At 35.9% G+C, this 24,435-nt stretch overlaps 1 protein-coding gene across 2 annotated transcripts in view; it reads left to right on the forward strand.

Moving 5' to 3' along the window:
• The window catches only part of elfn1a (extracellular leucine-rich repeat and fibronectin type III domain containing 1a), a 112,547-nt gene that overhangs the window by 56,729 nt on the left and 31,383 nt on the right, over positions 1-24,435 (forward strand). The window contains exons 1-2 of one of the 2 annotated variants that reach the window (XM_016267331.1): positions 5,622-5,684; positions 11,827-11,890. The gene's annotated coding sequence lies outside the window, so the exon portion shown is untranslated. Of the gene's footprint in view, positions 1-5,621; positions 5,685-11,826; positions 11,891-24,435 lie in introns of those variants that run through there. The other variant, XM_016267330.1, reaches the window with a different exon arrangement.

A 24,435-nucleotide genomic window follows, 5' to 3' on the forward strand; every position in this document is an offset into this window, starting at 1 on the left:
CCCCCGATTCAGTTTTTTTCTAATAATAATAATAATAATAATAATAATAATAATAATAATTATTATTATTATATTATTTAATAATGGGTCTCTCAGTTTTTTCCCAAATAGTTATGCATAAATAAATAAACAAATACATACATACATACTGTACATACACTGAACAAAATTATAAACGCAACACTTTTGTTTTTGCCCCCATTTTTCATGAGCTGAACTCAAAGATCTAAGACTTTTTCTATGTACACAAAGACCTATTTCTCTCAAATAGTGTTCACAAATCTGTCTAAATCTGTGTTAGGGAGCACTTCTCCTTTGCCGAGATAATCCATCCACCTCACAGGTGTGGCATATCAAGATGCTGATTAGACAGCATGATTATTGCACAGGTGTGCCTTAGGCTGGCCACAATAAAAGGCCACTCTAAAATGTGCAGTTTTATCACACAGCACAGTCTGGCACTTTGGAGAGGTGTTCTCTTCACGGATGAATCCCGGTTTTCACTGTACAGGGCAGATAGCAGACAGCGCGTGTGGCGTCGTGTGGGTTAGTGGTTTGCTGATGTTAGCGTTGTGGATCGAGTGGCCCATGGTGGCGGTGGGGTTAGGGTATGGGCAGACGTATGTTATGAACAACGGACACAGGTGCATTTTATTGATGGCATTTTGAATGCACAGATATACCGTGACGAGATCCTGAGGCCCATTGTTGTGCCATTCATCCACGACCATCACCTCATGTTGCAGCATGATAATGCACGGCCCCATGTTGCAAGGATCTGTACACAATTCCTGGAAGCTGAAAACATCCCAGTTCTTGCATGGCCAGCATACTCACCGGACATGTCACCCATTGAGCATGTTTGGGATGCTCTGGATCGGCGTATACGACAGCGTGTTCCAGTTCCTGCCAATATCCAGCAACTTCGCACAGCCATTGAACAACATTCCACAGGCCACAATCAACAACCTGATCAACTCTATGCGAAGGAGATGTGTTGCACTGCGTGAGGCAAATGGTGGTCACACCAGATACTGACTGTTTTTTGGACCCCCCCCCGGACCCCCCAATACGGTAAAACTGCACATTTTAGAGTGGCCTTTTATTGTGGCCAGCCTAAGGCACACCTGTGCAATAATCATGCTGTCTAATCAGCATCTTGTTATGCCACACCTGAGAGGTGGATGGATTATCTCGGCAAGAAGTGCTCACTAACAGATTTAGACAGATTTGTGAACAATATTTGAGAGAAATAGGCCTTTGTGTACATAGAAAAAGTCTTAGATCTTTAAGTTCAGCTCATGAAAAATGGGGGCAAAAACAAAAGTGTTGCGTTTATAATTTTGTTCAGTGTACATACATACATAACTAACTAACTAAACAAATAAGAGTTGTTAAAATAATAGTTCTTAATCTTGATCTTAACTCTTTAATTAACACAGTAGATTATATTTTTATAACATTTATAGAACAACTTGATATCCTTGATCTCTGATAAATCTCCTGTATAATAATCATGGATTTAGTGGGAATTGTGTAAGTCTTTTATGGTAAGAATTCTCTATGAGAAAATTCCCCAGTAGAGGTTGCCCTGACTGAACTCGTGTTGAATTTGTGCCAACACTGAGGGTATGTAAAGGCATCCCATCGGCCCTCCCTGGTAAAAATCAATTCACAAAGGCAGTTCTGTAGCAAAAGGCAGATTTTATGCTTTTATTTTTGGTCTAAGTGTTTTCTGGCTATTTGGAGGTCGAACAGTTCAAGCTTTACTCTCTCCTCATCTCACTAGGGGGAAACGGACAGTGTGGCTTTTGCTTTTCTTCCTCCAGGCCTAACGGAGACAGAGTCACTCAGATGTGAAATCATGTTTACAGAGGTCTCTTCAGTATTTTTCTTCGTCTCCGTCTCCTGCTGCTGCTGCTGCCAGTCTACAACACGAGGAAGCGTGCAATGTAATCCGACCGTCTTTTATTATAATTCTCTTGATGGCTTTTGTGCGTGTGATCCCATGAGTGTGGGATTGATATCTCTCTGCGTGACAACACAATATCACAATGCCTTTTTTTCCTTTCCAATTAAAGTCACATTTATTATATGGTCAAAATATTTCCAGTGTTACTCGATCACTGTCATATAAAAATTGCTTCTTTTAGCCTCTCTTTCAGTGGCGTTCTCCCTGCAGATCTGCAGCATGGAGGTTGTCTTAAGCCATACGTCAAAGAAGCCCTGCTCAAAGGTGGGCTATTGCATCAGTAGGTACCACCCCGGAGCATTAAAGGGATTCTCAGAAAACACACGCTGTTCAAAGTCGCAACCCTTTGAAAGATTATTCTCTCTGCTCTTGGACCTCGTGGCAAAGGATTCACTCGCGTTTCACCCTTATTAAGCGAATATTGTTGCTGGTTCTTTTTTATTTGTACTCTGTTTAATTTATTATATTTTTATAAAAAAATATATAATGTGAAATATTTATACTTTAAAAATTTCAGAAGTTCAGTGGTGATGGAATGAGGAATAATTCTAGAGTTTAATTCTGAGGGGTTTATTTCACAACAGTAACTGACTGAATGTACATTTTCTCTCTCTTATTGCAGAAGTACTTACCAAATAAATAGCTACTGTATATTGACATTAAATATTGATATCTGACCCTGGACCACAGGGGTCTTAAAGGGGTCATATGATGCTATTTAAAATTTTCCTTTCTCTTTGGAGTGTTACAAGCTCTTGGTGCATAAAGAAGAACTGTAAAGTTGCAAAGACTAAAGTCTCAAATTAAAAGAGATATTCTTTATAAAAGTTAAGAGTCAACCACGCCTACCTAAAACGGCTCGTTCTAAAACGCCCCCACATGTCTATGTCACTGTGTGGGAAGATTTGCATAACACTGCCCAAATGTTCACGCAAAGAAAGAAGGCGTAAACTTTTATTCTCGCTGTAGTATTGTTGCTGCCGCCATGTCTTGAAGACGCTGTGTGTTTCGTTGTGAAAGCGAAACTACTTTGTTTGGTCTTCCAAAAAAGGACACAACTAGAAATCAGTGGTTAAGTTGTATTTACAACAGTGTTCCAGAACACTTCAACCCAAATATTCAGATGTGTGCAGTACATTTTATGGAGGACTGTTTTCTGATCCTGGGAGAGTAGACTACAATGCCGGCTGTTCTGACTCACAGACTGTAAGTAAGTTTTTTATATTTAAAGGATTTGCCACTGATGATTCAAATGTGAGTTTTGATCAGTTTAGAGTAGCACTTGTTGTTTGTCATTTCTCCGATCACAAATGCAGACATGGTTTTATGTTTACGCGGCACGATGCAACGTGTAAAAAGACATTACAAGTTATTATAATCTGTAATTATGTCCCCAATGGATGCAACAAACGCCTCGTTTATAATGGGTTTTAATGTTTTTGTCTCGTCGCTCCGGCCGGGACACGGCATCACAGTGTGTTAAGGGTCGTAACATTTCCATCTCACACTTGAGGTATTCGGCCAATCACAACGCATTGGATAGCTGGCCAATCAGAGCACACCTCGCTTTTCAGACCGATGAGCTTCGTAAAAATCGACGCGTTTCAGAAAGGCGGGGCATAGAGGAGAAACAATAATGTACAGTATGTGGAAAATAATGGGGTTTTTTTTACCTTAAACCGCATAAACACATTTCATTACACCAAATACACAAAATAATGTTCTTTTTAGTAACATCATATAACCCCTTTAAGTTGCTGGGGTATATTTGTAGCAATAGCCAAAAATACATTGTATGGGTCAAAATTATAGATTTTTCTTTTATGCCAAAAATCATTAGGATATTAAGTAAAGATCTTGTTCCATGAAGATATTTTGTAAATTTCCTAAATTTATACTTAATTTGTAAATTAAGTATCAAAACTTAATTTTTGATTAGTAATATGCATTGCTAAGAACGATTTTCTCAATATTTAGATATTTTTTTGCACCCTCAGATTCCAGATTTTCAAATAGTTGTATCTCGGCCAAATATTGTCCTATCAAAATTGACACTTAAGACTGGTTTTGTGGTCCAGGGTCACATTTTAGTTAACATTATTTTATTTTATTTAACTTGTAAATAGCTTAGAGTTTTAATTAAGAACAAATAATCCTTCACAGTGTAGAAAAGCAATCTGTTAGAAAAGCAAACACTACACAAAAAGTGGCAAAAGCAATTTAGAAATTATTATTAATCTGCAAACCAAGCAAATTTTCGATCTACTTTATTTTTAAAGACGTAACTATTTGTAAGGTGAATGTGCCAAGGCTTCCACTATACAAAATGTTACACTTATTACTGTAAACTGGTATTTGGTATGATATTATTTTAATGTATTATCATAATCATAAGCACACTGGTTTGTAGGGCAAACGGTTTTAAAGTTTACGGCACTTTGTTCTTCTTCTAGTTATTTAACTATAGCGGCTAATGAATCGGACGTCTCACACATTTACGAGAAATAGCTTACTTCCCCATTGAAAAGTGAGGTGGATAAACTGGTTAGCAAATATATTCAGCTACAATATAACATGTTTTAATTAAACAATTAACTATTAAATACCAATTTCAGATTATTATATCTAATCCAGTTCTTCTTTTTTTTGCATTAGGGGCCATTCACACAGAACAGGTTTTTACGTTTAAACACAAGGCATAGTAGTGGAATGAAAATAAAAATAAAAAAGAATGCAAGATCTTGAGCCGTTGAACTTCTTTTAACTGCTTAGGATTTGCAGAGAGCCCTATCATGTGTGAGATACTGAAAAGACAAGAATGCATAGAAAATGTATGTAGAATTTATGTAGAAAAACAATGGAAATGAGTGCAGCTGAATTGCAAAAACATGTTTCGTGTAAATAACCCATAAGTTGCTCGAAGCCAGTTATTCTGTCTTGCTGTATAAAGGTCAGAGGTCAATAACATGCATAACGAAAGAAGCACAGAGTTCTGTAGATAAAATGATCTTCATTTCAATAATCAAATGAACCATATGTACCATTTCTACTTCCCTGCACATGTAGATGTTTTTTTTGTGCTTTTGTTTGTACAGGAAAATATTATTTTGCTAGTTCTTACTGATTTATACTGATAGCAAGATAATTCATATCTCTCCCCTTTTTTCAATTGTTTTGGTGTTGCACATGCAAACAGACGTTCTGTGTATTTCATAATAACCACATGCAGAGTTCAGCATGGCTGGAATGAGCAGTGAAGTCAATAAAGCCCAGCTGACAGTATATTTCCCCTCTGTTGTTTGGGTTTGCCTGACTCCTTTTGGGAACAAATAGACTGACACACACTGACAATAAAAAGGCCTTGTCAGTTCGCTCCAAACAAATATGTCCTTCATATTTTTTTTCTCTCTTTTTCTCTTTTGTTTCCTACACTGCTTCATTCTTCTTTAGTCCCTTGCTCTTTTTACCTTGGAACAAGGCCCTGTTTGTACCTGTGAGGATGAATAAAGGAAAAAAAGTCTCTTTTAATACAAAGCTGCTCTGATGCAGAGAGCAAGTGCTAAAGAGGGCATTAGACCAGTGCAGTTTCTTAACATAAAACATTTCATTTTGCATCTACCCAGGGAGTTCCAGACCGTAGGAACAGTTCCAAAGGTCAGGAGCACCAGGATGCCGAGGATAATGAGATTATATTGAAATCATCCAAAAGCCTGTGAGTAATGCTTCTGCACCAGGGAAAATCCCTTTAACAGGCTTCTGTGCTTTATTACAGTTGGCGTCAGTGATACATGTTATAAATGTCATAAATGTTATGAAACAAATCATTTAGCTCTGTGGAGTTGCATGTTGGATAACATGCCATTAATGAACATTTCTATTAACAACATCGATGAAGGAAATCAATGGCTGTTGTGTGCATTAAACACATTCTTACTGCTCTAATGAAGGCGATCGGTTAGATCAGATATTTAACCTGAGGGTGCTTCAATTTTGCATTTCAAAAGACCAGGTCTTGGAAGATGTGCAATGAATATGTTGTTGTTGTTTTTTTATCTGAAGCAGCTGCGGCAAAGCTAAAGAGGACCATGGCGGGGCTATTTTTGCCCACATACCCATGTGTAGCCTCCTTCACTTGTCAGCAGCTGAGCAGAGGCTATCAATCAGAGCTGAGCGGCAGTAGGATGCACGGGCCGCTGTGGAGCTCATGGTTAGTGTGCCAGTGATATGCTCCTCAGGACCATATGGGGTCTGATCTCCTTTTGGGCACCGGCACATCCATGCTTACATCACATGTAGGTCAGAGTCTTGTCACAATGACTATGTTCACACTGCAAGTCTTAGTACTTAATTCTTATTTAATGTTTGTTAATTTGGCCACTGTTAGATTCAAGTGTGAATTAGTGATGGTCCTGAATTGACCTGCATGTGCAAGAGAACAACCTTCACTGCTTTCTTAACCTAGTGACCAAAGAACTGCCAGTATGTCAAATCTCTGGAATGACTCTCAGCACTGAATTGGAGTTGCATTTCAAAATGGACTTGATCAGATTGATCAGTTTGTGCTGCTAAATGTAGTCCGCTTTTGCCTGCAGTCCAAACATAGCCAACTACACAAGGCAAGCATTTAATATGTTTTCTATATATATATATATTTTGTTTGTTTCCTGGCAGCTGTTAAGAAGTGGATGATGCCAGATTTACAAATAAATCACTCTTTTGATCGAATTGGTCAAACAGGTTTGCAAAAAGCTTTAAAATTGTTCATGATTCACTTTGATTCATTAAGACAGTGATTTCTCACATCAAATTTTCTCACACTGAAGCTTTATAAGACGCATAATGAAAAGAGCGCCATATGAGGTTAATATAATCCATTTTAGAAAATTCTATTGTTTATCATCGATGAAGCAGATATTTATTCTGCATGCAGCTTGTGAATGACTACACTGCAGGTAAAAACAAAACAAAACAAAAAACCTGATATCCTTAATTATATCCATAACATCGTTCAAAAAAATTAAATTAAATAAAATAAAGTCTGATTGTATCCAGGTATGCACATGAGGTGTGCGTCTAAGATGGCCATGAAGAAAAAAAGGTCATGTGAGGCAAAAATAAGATGCTTTGATTTCTAAAATCCTGATTTGTTGTATTTTATATATAAGCTTTCCATTAATCCATTAAACTAAACATTATATTCCATGCAGTTTGTGCATAGGGCTGTTGACATGTTCCAAGTTTAGAAGTCACATTTGGAGCTCCTCTTGGTTCCCGCATAAAGGAAGTGGCAGGGATGCTGGGGTTGTTGAGAGGGGCCACAGTTTGGGTTAAAGGTAGCATACGCCAGGGCAGCTGCAAAATCTGCCCTGCCAAGGATGCAGTGCTTCCAAAGCCTGCTCTGTGCCATTAAATGGGTCATTGACCAGCTAAATGGAGTCATTATGATGAGTAACTAAAAGAATAGCACCCAGATCCATGAACCTCGTCTCTGCGGAGCTCTGGGTTCCGCCGCTTTTGGGGTTTCACAGGCTTTTGCTGTATGACAGCTGCCTGAGACCTCTTTCAGAGGAATGCAAATGATGGCCTGACCAGCTAATTATACCACATCAACAATTCCCTGCTTTATTGACAGTTGCAGTGCTGGAGATTTCCATGGGAAACCTATTTATTTATTTATTTGAAAAAGGTATTAGTACTCTTAAAATCCTGAGATCGGTTTTAGTCCTAGAAAAACAGCTAACTGTGTGAATGCTAGTAGGCTTGATATTAGCAAACGAAAGCTAATTATAGGTGTAAGAGTCAGGAACGCTTTAAAATGATTGTTTTTAGGCATTTACAGTAAGGGATTTTAATGGTGATTATTATTGTAAGTTATTGTATAGTGTAACAACAATAAAAGCTGTTGGCTATGTAAGGGAAACAGGTCAATTTAGCTCAAAGGGAATCATTTAAGATTGTATAGGGAATTTGGACAGAATCACTGTTTTACGGCTGATCACTGAGACGGCCAGCGATTCATTGAACGAGCCGTATAACATCAACTCTGCAATGGATATTAATATCCAAAGTATAGTGAAAACACTATTAATTAGCACAGTAACAAGATTGGCAGTTTAAGACATTAACTTGTAAGCACAAAACACAAGATACTTCTCTTTTCAATATAAATAAGGCTTTATTGGATAAAACTAAGACATATAAACTAATCTAACACATAAACACACACATTCACACAAGTTGCAGAAAGAGAGAAAGTGAGAATTGACAAAGAATTGATTGGAAGAAACGTTTCAAGCAAGAAGATTCAAATACACACATACTAAACATGAATATGAAGTTATTCAATAGTTATAAAACAAGACATACACAATACGTGATTAAAACATGATAGTCTAATGTGTGGGTTAGATACATAATATGGAGTTATGCATAGAAATGATTAGTTGCTCACAAGTCATTTTAGTGTCATTTAGGTGCATATATACACGGAAAGGCCGTTTCTGTGCCATTCTGTGGATGTATGTGGACATGTTCTGTGAAGACCAGAGAGGTTAAAAGGTCTCCTAAGGGATCTCAGTCTGGTCTTTGTCTTCTAGGTGGGGGTAGTCAATCCAAAGAGCTCGTGATCGTGATTACTATCACTGGTTTACATGTGATGGTCACGCTGTGCATCTCTGACCATTAATCTTGATTACTTGCCCCAAAATTGACAATCTCCTTGGAATTGCCAATAAGTGTTATTTTGTTTAAATGCTGTGAGCTACTCAAAGCTGCTAGTTGGTGGACTTGCTTCAGGCTTGTGGTGCCAGAATCTGATTTACGAACATCCTGTGTCTTGGGTCTTTCTGTGGAATTCGGCTCCTCGAGTTTCAACCATGTTCTTGATCGAATCTTAAATTGTCTGATTCAGTCTGATACCCTACAGCTAATAACAACTCCTTATGCTAGACCTTCAAATCTAATAAGTTTCAGTACCCTTGCAATGCTAGATATATAAGAATTTGTGAAGTTCCAGTAAATGTGAGGCAACAAGTTAGCTATTAAGGATAAAGTCCTAATAAGAAGCAGCGCAAACATCTTTGTTATGCTTATTAGTGGCATGTTATTGAGAAATAGTAATATATATATACAGCAAAGGGTCTGAATACTTAGGACCATGTGATATTTCAGTTTTTCTTTTTTAATAAATCTGCAAAAATGTCAACAATTCTGTGTTTTTCTGTCAATGTGGTGTGCTGTGTGTACATTAATGAGGGAAAAAAATTAACTTAAATGATTTTAGCAAATGGCTGCAATATAACAAAGAGTGAAAAATTTAAGGGGGTCTGAATACTTTCCGTACCCACTGTATATATATAATGCAAACTGAATTAAACTTTTTAGAACACTTAATTGCATGTTAATTCCAATTAAATGAAAATAAAATACACTTATTTTAATTTACATAGCTGATCTTTAGAGTGCGTTTTGACCCATCATGTAGGGCATATTTTTTTGTAATTTCATAATTAATTTTCTTGTCTTTGAATTAATAACTGTACTGCCAAATGTACTGACAAGCGTAAACTAAAATACACTTGAATGTCATTTGTCTTGAAACTTGAAAGTCATTCATTTCGAATGCAATTATATTTGTAGTTACACCTTTGTAATGAAGTTGCAATTAACTAAATTTAAGATATGATAACTGTAATATTGAATTACATGCTACAGTTAAAATTATATTCAAGTACTTTAAATGTGCTTTAGTATACTCAAAATAAGTGTAGAAGCATGACAAAAGAATAAAACATTGATTTAAAATGTGACATTATTGCAAGGTGCACTTTTTAAAAGTGTACTTAAGTGTGTTAATAAACAGACACGGAAGTGTGCTCTCTTTAAGTACACTTAATGGCCTTAATATTATATTCATTCATCTTCATTTTCTGTGGCATAATGTCATTCAGACTAACGTCACATTAAGGATTAATTTCTGATTGTTATTCTGAATCAAAACACTGGTTCAAGTCTTCTCAGCCAAACAGGGTGAAAACTGTGTAATGCAAATTATGATTACAGACTTATTTAAATTCCTGGGCACTCATACTTACAGCATTTTAAAATGACAACTCAACACAGACCTCCTCATCAGAAAGGCACATCAAAGACATCCTCAGATGGAGTCAGTCAGCACCTACTAGTCCAATTTTACTCTGCTATTGTGGAAAGGATTCTGACATTGTCCATCAGTGTGTGGAATGGCAGTGCTAACTTCCTAACCAAAAAAATCACATCGTCACTAAAGCCTCAAAGGTCACAGGCACTGATCTCCCCTCAGATGCTCACCTTGCTGCACTTTCAACATACACTGAAATGCACATATCTCACCCAGAACAGAACTGGTTTCAGCTGCTCCCCTCAAGCAGATGCCCAAGACCTCCATCAGGCGAAACATTCCCATTAAAAAAAACAAGCTGTCAGACAGCTCAATTAACATTCGTACAGTAACATACAGTATTACTCCTCTGGTACACACTATGGTCCATGTTTACTTTGCAGATCAATAGTGTCATAGCCTATGAGGAATATATGTATATATCTGTTAATCAGATTGCGTGTATGAATATTATTTACAGTAATGCCAAAGTTATTTTAGTAGCATTTATAATGTTATTATAGTATTTATTAATATTTTGAATTACAATTTAATGTTATATTTTAATTTTGGTAGTTCAGTAATCAATTTCAGTAACTTTACTATGTGGTTTTGTTAGTTGGAATTGTCTTTTTATATTTTTATTAACTTTATTTTTATTTCAGATTTTGTTTTAGTGCTTTTAGTTACTCAACTTAAACTTACGTATTCAGGTTTACAAAAATATTTTTTAATTATTGTATTTATTAGTTTTCATATATTTTTTTAGTAATTTTGTTATGCGATTTTGTCAGTTGGATTAGTATTCATTTTTTATTTCTATTACCATTCATTTATTTTTATTTAAGTTTTGTTTTAGTACATATCTATTTCAGTTAGATGCCAAGGCAACATTTCTAATTAAAATTTTTCATCTAATATTTATATTTCATTTTATGTCAGGTTTATCGAAGATTTATTTTGAATAGTTTTAGTAAACAATGCATACTTGCTTATTAGCAGAATGTCTCTTGTCTTTCTGGAAGCTGTACTTAAATTGTTCTTGTGCTCAGGCTACTTTCTCATTCCGTTGAGATGTAATACCTGAAATCTAAAACTCAAACCTTATCCCTGTAGACTGTTTTTTTCTTGTCCGTAGTTAATCGTCTTTTTGTTAGAATTTTTACATTGCTGTGCCGAACATTCATTAGCACTCTGTGTGGATGTGCATGGAGCTCACAGAAAAAGACGTACTGAATTAATGGAGTGTTAATAATCGCTAACTCATTAGTGTCATCTTATTTGCATAGCATATCATTGCATCTTTTGAGCAGTGAATATTAATTTCCAAAGGCATGAAGTATTGCGAGATATAAATAGAGGAATTATCCATGGGTAAACCACTCATCATGAAAAAAAAGTCAAAGCGTTGAAAAGAGCTGCTATGTAATATTATTTGTCCCATGTGCTTTTTTTTAGGCAGGTCAGAAGATGTAGCGCTAATTGGCTAGGACTTTCATTGCCAGCTTGATTATTATTATTAATTTATTTCTTGTCAGTTTAAAAAGGTTAGTAAATGGCTTTGCATAATGAAAGTCCATCTCACTTTTTTTGCGTTTTTGTTTTGATGACTAAGACGAAGTCATTGCTCTTACGCATTCTAATGCGCAAAGTGACGTCTCTCCTGTATATATATGTGAATATGAGCTTCTAATTAGTTTCTCCTTTTCTCCCACAGGGATAGGCCAGCTACTGATGGCGATTCTCAGACATGCATGTGATCACTAGACAGTTTAACCAGGGTAAGTCCTCTTTGGAAAGGCTCAATGACCTGAATAGTGGCACGGCGAGAGGCTGCTCTAAAGCCCCAGTGTCCTCCTCTCTGATTGGATCTGCCCCTTTTTAATTCGCTACTGTGAGCGTTAAGACTTTCATCGCTCCCATATCTGTAGAAGCTTTCAGACACTGAATGAACGTATACCCACGTTTGAAGTGTGATAACAGATGATTTTAGTTTGTTTCTGCTTCAGTTCTAGTTCTGTCAGCTGATAAAATTAAATCAGTTACATGATGTGCTGAGTAAATAAGCAAATTAATTGCATAAATCAGTGTTTGCCTAGACAAACCTTCAAGTGACTGTGATTTGGAGGCAGTCTGCTGTTTGTTTTATTTCTGTATCACTGAATATCAGCCTCTCAGTCACCTTATATGCACACAGCAATCAACTTTGCAACCAAGTTTGTTGTTTATTCCAAGGTTGTTCACATAGGATGTGTTCTTGGACTATTTTTAATTGTTTGCTTATGCGTACATGGCCATTAGGGCACACCATACTGTTTTTTTTTCAGCGATTAGGACCATTGGCTCCATGTTTTTAAGATGTTGTGTCAAGATAAAATTAGTTCAGCTTTGAAAAACCTGTCTGGAGACTACTGCAGTTCTGTTTTATCATGTTGACTGCTTTATATCTTGGTGGTACTTCATGCTTCAATTGCTCTGATAGTCGAAAAATTCATTATTACAAAATGTACAAATGGGGAAGGGGTCATTAATTAAATAAAAACCATTAATCATTCCAAATTAAATATAAAAGTTTTTGTTTACATAATATATGTATGTGTACTGTGTATATTTATTATGTATATATAAATACACACATATACAGTATACATTTTTTTAATATTTACATGTTTATACATTTATATGTTCATATTCTTATATTTTATATATGATATATAAACAACATATTTTCCTTATATAAATACAAACACATGCATGTATATATTTATACATAATGAATATACACAGTATACACACGTATATTATGTAAACAAAAACTTTTATTTTGGATGAGTTGGATCGCGACTAATCGTAATAGTCAAAAGCTTCAAAAAGAAAATTGAACTATACACACCTAAATATAATGTGTCATGCTGTTTAAAAATTCATGATTTTCCAAAAGATAAAGGCTTGATCATTGGACCTTTCAGTGCCTCTAAATAAATAAATTTAAAAAATAAGCGAGTGCCATGATATGGTATTCCAAAGTCACATAGAGGACGCTGAAAGTCTCAGATCTATTTTCATTCACGTTTTAATCATCATTGTCAGTTACACTTTAATTATCATCACAGTCTAGATCTACAGCTGACAGCCTCTGCCCAGGTATAGAGATCGATGACGTGGACGTCTACAGAAACCTTTATGACAACTTAATTTTAGTAAGGACGGGCCGATCCTTTGATGTGTCCTTATAAATCACATTAAGTGGCAAATATGGAAGAGCTTTAATATTTGAACAAGTGAATGGCCCAGGCAGTTTAATTTGCTTAGTTCTTATGGATATTCCTCTAGACACCATGCACTTGCACCGTTTCACCTCCGAGGCTATTCACTGACAGCAGCAGCCACGTGTGTTGACTTCTTGCGTGAATTCGTTGAGTCTTGGTGCATTCATTCTAGTTCACTCTGGCTGATGCAACCCAGACTGTCAGTGGGGCAATGCCAAAGAGATTAGATGCTGCTTTACTGTGCTTGTCTTCACAGGGGAGAGAACTGAGCGCAGACAATCCTCCAAATATGCACCAATTCATTAACAGCCATACATTCTCTATACAGCTTATCCTTTGTTGGGCTGCGAGACAATTCATTAAATGTGTAAATGAATGAGAGCAATGCAAATACTTGAAAGAATAGTCCATGTTCAGTACAAGTTAAGCTCAGTCAACAGCATTTGTGGCATAATGTTGATTATCACAAAAAGTAATTTTGACTCTGCCTGTGTTTCTTTAAAAAAATAAATAAAATAATAACACAGCGTTATGAAATTCAATTACAAAATAAATGTAACTGTAATCCGTTACAGTCACCGAGAAAAAATATGCAATTAAATTGCAGTTACTTATGAAAATGTTAACGATTACATAGGTGGTTACAGCTAAATATTTTCTGTAAAAATGTAGGATATGTTGTATGATATTAATTTGGTGCTTTGCTTGTTTTTGATGTGAACAATGCCTCCTGTCATTTAAAGGCTGTTTAGTAAAGCGATACTCTTCAGATTATTTTGATTGGTTCTCTTCTTTGAATTTGCAGTGCACCACATCTGCTACTGTAATTACATCAACCCACATTGCTGCTGAAAGCCTTAGTCTACATACTGTCTCAGAGATGATTCACTGATTAACAGATGAAAACATACTTTAGAAATTTAGAAAAGTAATCAAATGTAATCAGTTACATTACTTTAATAAAGTAATTGAAATAGTTACACTACTTATTACATTTTAAATAGGGTAACTTGTATTCTGTAACCTATTACATTTCCAAAGTAACCTTCCCAACACTGGCTGTACTAAATGAAACAGTGAGTATTTTAATACACCATTCACTTCCATTGCAAGTGCCTCACTGCAACCAAGATCTTTGCTTTCTTTTAAAGAAAAAAAAAACAAAAAACGGGAGAATTCAGATTGTTTTTCTTGCAATATTATGCATCAAATACTGTTGATTCAAATTAACTTCTTAAATTAAATTTCTTTACATTTTAAGGAAACTGATTGAGAGAGGATATGATTATTTAAAATAATATTATACCTCTCTTCAATCAGTTTCCTTAAAATGTATTTTTGTAGCTACTGTACATATCTTCTATATGCATTATTCTATATTTTGCTGATGTAATGTATATATTTTGTTTATACAGTATCCGTACACCTGACTATATATAGGCTACTATATTGTCTATAGACCATATTCAGAACTATTTCTGGGCATTCAATGGCTGGATTGTGAAGTTAGTGAATAAGACACATGTTTTCCTACTGAAATACTGCATACTAAGTAGTGCAGCTATTCAGTGAATTTGCTTCTCTGTGTTTTTACACATTAGCAAATAGGAGGAAAAAAAACTCCAAAGTGATAATCAGTTGAAATCAAATGGTGAAGAAGTATTTCACCAGTGAACAAATCCTGCAATGCAATCGACAGCTTTTTGTGTGAGACTTTGTGAGATATTTCAGAACCCAGAGGACCAGATTGTCTGAAGGGAGAGAGCCTTCAGAGGTTGAATGGTTAAGTCAGACAGCTTGATTTGACTGACAGTTTTCCAGTATAATGCAAGGCATTTGTGAGGGGAATTTCTGTGGCAGATATTTGACATGTAGGCTACTGTCTGTCTGGAATCCTGTTTATAGAGCCCCAGGTTGATTCCGAATATACATAATATTGTCTAGCGGTGAAAATTAATGATATGGTCATGTATTCAATAATTTATGAATTCTACACCCATAAACAATATAAACTGAACAATATTATCTGGCACTGGGACACATTAGCTCTCCCGAAGACCATCAACCTACTGAACGATGTGTGGGCTGCTGTATACTGTTGTCTCACAGACTGGGCTGCCTCCTCCTCCTTCATGAATATGGTGATACATAATGTTTTTATCTCTAAACATTCACATCTATTTCTTGCCATTCCATGTGCACAAGGGAATAATGTCTAGAATGTTGTTATTGTCTATCTTATCGTATCGTATCCATCCATCCATCCATATCGAATCGTATTCTATCTATCTATCTATCTATCTATCTATCTATCTATCTATCTATCTATCTATCTTACAACAACAGCAGAAACAACACTTTCAGAGAAAGAAGGAGGCAGTGTGATTGTGCGATATAAAACAGCTCAGTAAACAAGTAGATACTATTGAGTAAATTACATTTTTAGGCACAATATAGCCAGTCACTTTGTCTGTTTCCGTTCAGCCGCTGCAACATAAAGCAAACCACAGTAATGGTGATTTGTTCCTGAATGTTTCATTGTTTTTTTAGCGAATCAGTTGAATGAATAATTCAATAACTCACTTAAAAGACAGTCACTTCTTTGTTTTTTAGTTAAATTAATAATTAAATGACCCTTTTTTTTCTAAATGAATCAGCATTTCAGAACAAATCGGTTAAATACATTATTCAAGTCATTCACTTTTAAAGACACCTATGTAACCTGCAGAAACAGTCACTGAAAGGAATGCACACACTGACAAGTTGCTACATTTCTTGGAACACCCTGCAGTTGTTTTATTGAACTATATTGCTTGGGGGATAAATCATTTATTTAGATTTTGAGGCTTATTTAAGCTCATAGCAGGCATTGATGGCTTTTTTCATATTGCTGTTGCTGCAATAACCCACTCAAGGCCATATGCTACAGTGATTTTTACCACAGCTAAGGGGCTTCACATCATACCCAAAAACACCCTGTGGTAAAATCATTCTAACACACGGCCTCTTGTGGCTTATTGCTTTAATAGACATCTCCTCTGAAGCTTTCTAACTCTCTAGATGCATTTCTCCTGAGTAATTCTGAATCCCAGTATTCATCAATATTCTTCTTTGCCTCTTGGGCCCTCGCTCACTCTCGCTTTCTCATCGAGTAGGCGAAACTCCAGACTGTTTCACATCACATCATTCTACTTTCTATGCACAACATTGTTTTTGGTGTGAAGCTACATGGAACATAAAGAGTTCGTCAGTGTTTGCGTGTTGTGTGACTTTTTAAAACCCCTGAAGCCTAACATCTCCTCCGGAATAGGTAAATATATTTCTGCTGGGCCGCTAATGTTATTCTTCTCAACGAATCAGTCGGTCGTATTTCCTAAATGTCATCATTTTTATTTCCAGCTGAGAAGAGGCATCCCTCCCACAGCCATGGCCATTAGCTCTGCCATACAATCATTCCATCTATATGGGGCATGAAAAAGAGGTACAACGTGCTGCATCAGCGTAAAGCAATTGTTCATCTCTAATGACTTACATTTAGAAAACTCACTGCAATGCTAGCTGAAAGCAGAGAGGATTAATAAAAGCCAATTGCATCTCCAAAACCAGCGGCGGACGTGATAGCTTATCAGCTCGCATGCAATTTCAACTTCCTCTGCTGCAGAGAGCCTATTAGAAACAAGTCTCCCAATGAACCCCTGTGATGGAAGGTGAACTGTAATGCATTTTTAATTTGATAATAATAACTCGCCACTGTGGTCGCCACAACTTTACCATAACAGTATGTTAACAATGATTCAGACATTATGGAATCATTAAAATAAATACTGTATAAATACTGTAAAAACTTATGGAATGCCCCTTTCACCATAAATTCTAAAGCAGTTCAAAACTTTTACTCAAACCTGTGTAGGGTATGCGAGGGTTAATTAAGTGATTGATGGTTGTTCAGATCTATGCAATGCACATATTGCTGTAAACTTGGGATTTCACATTTTCATTCTCTTAAACTAATTATTTCCTCACTTTCTCTCTTTCTGCAACTTGTGTGTGAATGCGTGTGTTAGATTAGTTTATATGTCTTAGATTTATCCAATAAAGCCTTATTTATATTGAAAAGAGAAGTATCTTGTGTTTTGTGCTCACAAGTTAATGTCTTAAACTGCCGACCTTGTTACCGTGCTAATTAATAGTGTTTTCACTATACTTTTGATATAAATATCCATTGCAGAATTGATGTCATACGGCTCGTTCACTGAATCGCTGCCCGTCTCAGTGATCAGCCGTAAAACAGTGATTCTGTCCAAATGCCCTTACATATTAATGGTGGAGTTCCCTTTAAAATCTTAAATGATTCCCTTTGAGCTAAATTATTGACCTGTTTCCCTTACACCTGTAAGGGTACACTTATTGCCATCATGTTAACTTCAGTATACGTTTTCCCCACTTTACTTTAAAAAACAGTATTCAGTATTTATACAACAGTTCTGATTGTATACAACAGTCAAATCTGATTGGATGATAACCGTGAGATATTGTACTGGTATCGCTACAGGAATGCCCTTTCACAATTTTGTATCACTCCACTTGTTTTAGCCGGGTCTGTTTTTTTTTTATTATTCAATGAGCTAATTGTAGAGTACGTTGGTTAATATAAGAAGAAACGTCTAGCTTCGCGGTCTCTCTCTCTCTCATTTGGATGCACGTCTTGCCGCATTGTTTCTCTTATAACCTCATTATTTCTCACTAATAACCTAACTGAAGCAGCACATGCCCTTGATACGAATTCTAAAAGTGACGTATGTTTAACTTGAGCTTTGAATCCGTGGCGGAAGGAAGTAGTTCCGCACAAAAGAGGGTTTTATTAGGCACTCCGTTGTTTCTTGTTTAATTACACACATAAAAGTGACGTATGTCGTATGTTTAACTTGAGCTTTGAATCCGTGGCGGAAGGAAGTAGTTCCGCACAAAAGAGGGTTTTATTAGGCACTCCGTTGTTTCTTGTTTAATTACACACATGTTCCGTCAAACTGTTGTATAAACGCAATATCACTATTGCTCATATATACACTACTGTGCAAAAGTCTTAGGCCATTAGTATTTCACCAAAAAAACAAACAAACAACAAAAAAAGTTTTAAGTCACTTATTTCTATCCGTAGTGTGTCAGTAAGAAATATCCGTTTACATTCCCAAACATTCATTTTGCCATTAATTGTAAAAATCCAGTGAGATTTTTGTTTGCACACGGAGTCTGACAACAGCCAGTGCTCCACACAGAGATCTGATCTGATCATCATCCAGTCTGTCTGGAACACATGAAGAAACAGAACAACCTGAGACAAATAGTTCCGCACAAAAGAGGGTTTTATTAGGCACTCCGTTGTTTCTTGTTTAATTACACACATGTTCCGTCAAACTGTTGTATAAACGCAATATCACTATTGCTCATATATACACTACTGTGCAAAAGTCTTAGGCCATTAGTATTTCACCAAAAAAACAAACAAACAACAAAAAAAGTTTTAAGTCACTTATTTCTATCCGTAGTGTGTCAGTAAGAAATATCCGTTTACATTCCCAAACATTCATTTTGCCATTAATTGTAAAAATCCAGTGAGATTTTTGTTTGCACACGGAGTCTGACAACAGCCAGTGCTCCACACAGAGATCTGATCTGATCATCATCCAGTCTGTCTGGAACACATGAAGAAACAGAACAACCTGAGACAAATCCAGAAGAACTGTGGCAACGTCTCCAAGATGCTTCAAGAAACCTCTATGTGGAACACTGGCTGTTGTCAGAGTCTTTTTGCAAACAAAAATCTCACTGGATTATTACAATTACTGGAAAAAGGAAAGTTTGGAAATGAAATCTGATATTTCCTACTGACATATTAATGTCATATTTTATGACGTCATCTCCCTAAAAAATACTATATTTTTTTGTAATATATAATTGTGTAAGAGCTACTGGACCGCTCCCGAATATGCTTGCCTCACTTTGTGTCCAGCAAGTGGGAGAGCAAAGATTTTTCACCGCAGTGAAAATGTTGTATTTGAAAGTCTAAATACCAACAAATATGAACTAAAGCTGAATATTTTAGTTGATAAAACATGTTGTGAATTTTGAAAATGATCACATAAATCTTTTTTCAATACATTTGGACTTTTGTTCTTTACAACACTCTGGAGTTATTGGAAATGTTTGGATCACACGAATCGAAAACAGTTCTATGCAGCCGCCAGTGGAATCATAATCCATGAAAAAAAAATGGGTCTGTTATGATAGCATAGGTACTAATAAACATTGTCACTGTCGCCAAAAAATATATAGCCTAATTAGTTTATTTTATTTCACAATATCAGTCTTGTCAGGGCTAATATGCATTTGCTATAGCATTACACTAGCATAATAATAATAATGATAATAATAATATTTATAATAATAATAGCTATTTTGTCATAATATTGAAGTATGCTATTATTGATAACAGCCAGGCTATAGTCTTCCTTCCTTCAGCCCTATATTACCTGGAACCGTGGCAGATTGTATGGCAGCAGTTGTCGAATTGGAAGTGTCCACCGGGCGTTATTTGTATTTTATTTTTTTTTTTACAATTGGGAATTTTAGCTTAGCAATAATAACAACTAGAACAAAAGCTGCTAGGCAACAGTGAGAAAAACTAAAAATGTAAAATGAGTTATTAGTGTTAAAGTTTCTTAATGGAACCAAAGATGCCAATAAAGAACCTTTATTATTAAGTGTATAGTGTGAGCGAGAGAGTGCACAGTTTCACATGCTTCTGACACCAACTGGCTGTGAGTACTGCTATGTAGAGCACACGTGAGTGTACCACACATGCATGTGTATTTACAGAGGCATATGACCTTCTGATTTATTTGAGGTACCTTCATGTATGTTTTACTTAGTGACTCAGTGGATCAATCCTTTTCACCTGTCAGAGAGAAAGGAAGGAGAAACATTTTATCAACAAGCAGTGCTGACCATTAATGGATCTTGCAGACTATAATAATAATAATTATATATTTTTTGGTCAAAAACAACCAAAAATGCCAGCAGCAGAACATTTCCATCAAAACAGGCCAAGAAGTCCACATATGTGTAAACATAGTATCTAAAATAATTTCTAAAAATTATTTTCTTGTATTTCTCCCTGTGTGGGAAAAACAGCCATGATGTAGCTGTTAAACCGTTCCTGTCGCCGTGTTTCCATCACACTTTACTGTTGAATGTCTAATGACTTGATCCTCAGACTTATTTGAATGGATTACTGAATGGATTACTGTAGTAGATCTGAGATCAGCCTTTTTTTTGGTTTAACAAAGGTCTCTCTAAAATGGCCATAATTTGGAGTTGATCACAATGCAAAGCAATTGGTGGCTGACTAAATACTTTTTTGCCCCACTGTATATCCTTCTGCACTGCATTCAGGAGTTAATAACACACTTTGCGGAGAGGGAAGTCATCCATTGTAGAGCCCAGAGCTTTCACGTGGGCCGGTTCCCCAGCAACAGCCATTTTCAAATGGTCCAAATGACGACGGATGAGCTGGAGGCATGACATGGCCGAGTAGACGGCCCCATGAACTGTGCTCCATGTTGATGATAACACATTGCCTACAGTTCAGCTTATACTTTTAAATACCCTTTGCAGAGTTTCAGTATTGCCTATAAGTATATTAAGAAGTTTTTACTTGTTAAGTTACAGGATGATTCAGACTATGTTTACACTACTGCGTTTTTGTTTTAAAATGCATAATTTTTGCTACGGTTATGCCTGTCATTTACACTTCGTTTAAAACTGAGACGTTCAAAAAAAAAAAAAAATGCTGGAGACCCCGCTTTAGTTTAAAAACTCTGTGCTTGCATTTCAGTGTAAGCGGACTAAAATGTAGATTTTTGAAAATGATGGCGTGGCTGCCCAAATTCGCTCTGCATATCCTTGATGAACATGTAAACAATAACATCATGCTCATCGTTGTACCTGACAGTGATTAGCAACCAACTTCCTGTTTACAGTTTTACGTGCATGCCCAGTGCGCATGAATGGTCATGTGACATGCATTTTTGGTTGTGTAGTGTGGACGGAAATTGTGAAAATTCTGAAACGCAGTGAAAACACCAGTGTAGACGAGGATCGTTTCCATTTAAAATGTCGTTTTAAAACAAAAATGCAATAGTGTAAACAGGGCCTCAACGTGATTTCTTAAATAATTGTATTTTTACATAATGTGCATTTCCATGTCTACATTTACGTACAAATCGAAATCATTTTTGATTTTACATTTATAGAATGCTGAATTCATGGAATTAATATGTTGATTTTATTGTATTTAATCAATGACATTAATTAAATATGACAATGGCATCATATTTTTTTAATGCATTTGCCTAATGTTTGACATTATAACTGTCTCATTCTGTTATCAATCATTTCTAGTGCCGTATTCAAGTTGTTTTGAAGGATTCAGTTTATCCAAGACTAAACTTAAAAATTGAGTGAAAAGTCATTTAATCATTATTATATACTGTAAGTTGCCATTTAAACAAATACTAATGAGATCAGGTTGGATGATTTGTGTAAATTCAGTTAATTTGTCTTGTACAATATATGTACTGTAAATATATGTTATGTCAACTAGCTTAATCAGAGCAATACTAAAAATTACACTACATTACATAAATGCATTTTTATATACAGTACACTTATGAACATAACTGCAACATTTACTACTATACAGCAACATACAACAAAATCAGCGCTAATGGCCAGTTTGCACTGTGACATCATTTGTGAGAGCTACATATTGTTCTGCCCCTTACATCTGCATGGCAGGATAAAGATCCTATGAGATGGTGATCATCCATAAGTAAGAGTCAAATGGCTGCTTCTCTATTAATAATTAGAGTAATTAGAGCTTGCTTGTTAATCGAGGCTCACTCGGGCCGAGAGAGGTAATGATGAAGAAAATAAATGTGAGTCGAGGCTGAGAGGCAGCTGTCACATGTTCATTACAGCAAGTGTGACTTCTCTCACTGCCGATGCTGATGAGCACATGGAGCTCTTCCATAGACACTAAGCTCTCATCTGTGTCCTCTTGTCAAGGCCTGTATGGAATCTGTGCCTGCTGGATTCCACAAAAAGCTCAGAATTTAACATCATTCCGAAATTTGATGTTCACTTAATTCATATTTTGGTTAATTGGATAATGCTTGTAGAGGTATATTTATGCATTCCATAGAATTATGTGGTAAAAAATGTGGAAAAGGCCTAGTTCAGGCCTACTTTCCCCCTTTTTATTCCAGACAAAATCAAGACTTATACAGGAAGATTCATCTCAGTGTGACCATCAAATGCCCTCTGACTTCTTGGCCAGTGAAGTGATTGAGTGAAACAGGGCGATTGTAGCATTTCAGTTTTAGGGGGGATCAGCCCCCTACCTGAGCATGAGCTGATGTGGCTCTGAGGGATGTTTCTTGCCTTAAGTGCAAGAGGTCATGAATTCGAATATTTTCAGTCAAGCGAAATTTGTAAATAAACATTAATATTGCATCTTGTTTGTCAGTAGATGTATACTGTTATCTGAGGTATATTTGGCTGTATTTATATTGTGATTTCATTGGAACGGAGAGCTTTCAGAAAGGGACATAAGCTCAGATTGCAGCCACTGCTTTCAGAGAGAGTCATATAATCGTATAATAAGAGTGCTGACAGCTGAGGTAATCAAACATTTTTAGGGAAGCTGAGATGAAAGAGGCGTTTAAAGGTGAATGTGTAATTTTGAGAGCAAGCCGAATTGCAAAAATAATGACTGTTTGCATGAAAGTTTTCCTAAAAAAAGCACCTTCCATTTGCTATTGGTTGATCAAACAGGTAGTCCCACTCCAGCTACCATGCCATTGGTTGAGCCACTGTTGCTGTGCTGGACTAAGCAATGTTTTAAAAGCGCAACACGATGTTTACACTTTTCTGAGAATCAGTGTTCTGATGGCTTACTTACAAGTGTCTCTTTAAATTAAGCTGTGATTTTAACATAAAAAATCACACACATCACCTTAACGTAGAGTTATTATTCTAAATAAAACCGAAATCAAAGTGCAATTATAAAATCGCAAAGTACATTATTTAATTAAATAAATATATGCGCTGAGTGTTTCAGAGTAAAGTGCGGCACCTTCTTCTTTTCAGAGCAGCTCAGTTCACATTAAATGATGCTCCACACAAACTCATCTCTGCATGTGCTGTGAGTTCGGATTGATTATAACGTTCATTTGGGAAGGCAACAGATGCTAACCATCTTTTCAAACTTGTAATGAGAAGCGCTTATAAACCGGCTGTTGTCAACAAAAGAGAAGCTTTAAGGTCTCCCTGTGGTTTTCCACCAAAATAGAAGCTTGATGGTTTAAAGTTTGAAAATGAAGAAATTAAGACAGCCTTTAGTGTTGTAATTTTACAATAAAATTATTATATTATTTTTAAATGCTTTTTTCCCATTTATACATAGAAACATTGCAATGGTAATATTTATTATTTAGTGAATATTTTAAATATAATTGTAATATTGTTTTATATTTTAATGGTTTTATTTAATTAATAGTCATATCTATATATAATCACAAAAATATCACATTTTAAAGCATTATCACAAATTTTTATCAGAAAAATCACAGTTTTTTTTTTTTTGGCCAGCACCACCTTACTACACACAAACAAGAAGCTATTTTAGTGAGAGAAGGAAATCTGCTTCAACTTCAGCTTTCATCTAGCAAATAGATGTAAATTTAGAGGCAAGGATGCTGATACATGCTGTAATCTCGGGACAATGGGGTGGTTTAAAGCTCAAGAGAACACCTTGTCTTAGGCTGTAAGCACAACAATGGTTTAAACCTGAGGCCACTCATCTCTAAATAGGGATGTCTGACCATCTGCCATTGCTTTTTATTAGTGATTTAGGTGCAAAGTTGTATATCAGACATTGTTTTGGCTTACAATATAAATGAACTCAATTTAATGCATTAATTGGTGATTTTATAAGG

This window comes from Sinocyclocheilus grahami, unplaced genomic scaffold (genome assembly GCF_001515645.1).
Source record: "Sinocyclocheilus grahami isolate Dianchi unplaced genomic scaffold, SAMN03320097.WGS_v1.1 scaffold37.1, whole genome shotgun sequence".
Lineage (NCBI taxonomy): Eukaryota > Metazoa > Chordata > Actinopteri > Cypriniformes > Cyprinidae > Sinocyclocheilus > Sinocyclocheilus grahami.